This window comes from Homarus americanus, unplaced genomic scaffold, assembly GCF_018991925.1.
Source record: "Homarus americanus isolate GMGI-L3 unplaced genomic scaffold, GMGI_Hamer_2.0 scaffold18703, whole genome shotgun sequence".
Lineage (NCBI taxonomy): Eukaryota > Metazoa > Arthropoda > Malacostraca > Decapoda > Nephropidae > Homarus > Homarus americanus.
Window position 1 is genome coordinate 3,355,386 of NW_024749779.1, and position 1,657 is coordinate 3,357,042.

The following is a 1,657-nucleotide window of genomic DNA, read 5'->3' on the forward strand; positions in this document are numbered from 1 at the left end:
ATATCGTTTTAGAAGTGAGTTTCAATATGGACACAAGAAATGTTTACAGTTACACGAGAGTCATTCTTGGTCTTATATTTGTTAAATTATAATGGCCTACTTCTATGTATTTTATTTCTGGAAATTTCTGTCTGGTCATGTATATATATATATATATATATATATATATATATATATATATATATATATATATATATATATATATATATATATATATATATACGACATCTTAAATGAAATCGTAATTTCACTATATACGCATTAATGTCCATTAAGTTATAGCAATAAAGAGAGAAAGTGACACCTATTTGTCAAAAACGGCATTTTTTTTTTAGCTTAATTTAAAGGTTTTTTTTTTTCATTCTCGGTGGAATAGTATAATCACTAACCTTGTTACGCGCTTAATGACCTTAGTTGTTGAGGTGCAGTAACAACAATCTTACTCGGGGTTTATCTACCATAAAATAAGCAATACTATCATTCAGTCACTGTACAGTGGAAAACGCATTAAGAACAAACATGTCATAAACTTTTGAGACATTATTCAGGTTTCTCATAAATATAAACAAAAAATAGCAGTAGCTTTTACCTTAACCCAGCGTATTGGTCTCAAAGTTACGAGAGACTTAATTCACTTAATTTACCTAATAGCCATCACTAGAGGTTGTCATGACTCATGGCCAGGAAAGGAGGCAAGTGGTCTGAGTAGGATCTATCCATTGGTCTTGGTAAAGGAATATTATTATCCATATAAATACAGTACAGACCTCCACCCACTGTATTTTCGTCTCCCGTTTATTTACACGTTCAAATTCAAAGTCATCACGTAATAAATATATTCATGAATTACAATCATCAGCTTTCGAATTTCAATTGATTAATTCATTTATTCGGAGATAACTGGACAAGTACATACACAATAATCGTTAAACGGTAGCATTATTACAAGAGTACCTTACCTAGATTACAATAGAAATATACTTAGACGATATTGCATAAAACATTTACAAGAGGGCGGTATCAAACAGAGTACTACCGTCCTTATATCTGAGGGTTAGCGACCATAGTCCTCCACTCTAAACGTTCTCGGGCTGTATACAATGTTTTATATGTTTATTAAAGCTGTTGTATTTAGTAAATAAAAAATATATGTATAATAAAGAGCTTTGCGTACAAGTATTTCATCGGCCCGTTGGTCTAGGGGTATGATTCCTGCTTTGGGTGCAGGAGGTCCCGGGTTCAAATCCCGGACGGGCCCATCCATTTTCTGAAAGAAAACAAAAATTAAAATGATGTACACTTGAAAACCTGTGAAGAGTACAAATATGATATTCTCAAACTTTACAATAAACTTTTATTTTATAGTTCAACAGTATGCGAGTCTTTCTTCTATTACAGTTCTTCCCAAACATTTTTCTATGGCGGCTCATTTCACCCAAATTATTGGGGCCCCACCTTAAAATAAAACACATTAGTCACGATCAAATGTTTATTAAATTTAGGAAACTAGGCAGTTTGAGGGAACTGGGTTATTGACTATAGAAAACTCATCAATACATATTGCCAAGCGAAATATATAATCGCCGATTAAGTTTTAAAAAGCAACTGACGATCTTGCCTGTTTCATTTAAGACTTCATTCGCCATCGTAAAAGAGT

The 1,657-nt window shown here is 32.5% G+C and overlaps 1 non-coding gene across 1 annotated transcript; it reads left to right on the top strand.

Annotated features, from left to right (window-relative positions):
- The first annotated feature begins 1,186 nt into the window (after nt 1-1,186).
- On the top strand, nt 1,187-1,258 carry Trnap-ugg. Its single transcript has one exon. It is a non-coding gene; the product is annotated as a tRNA-Pro (tRNA).
- The last annotated feature ends 399 nt before the right edge of the window (nt 1,259-1,657 follow it).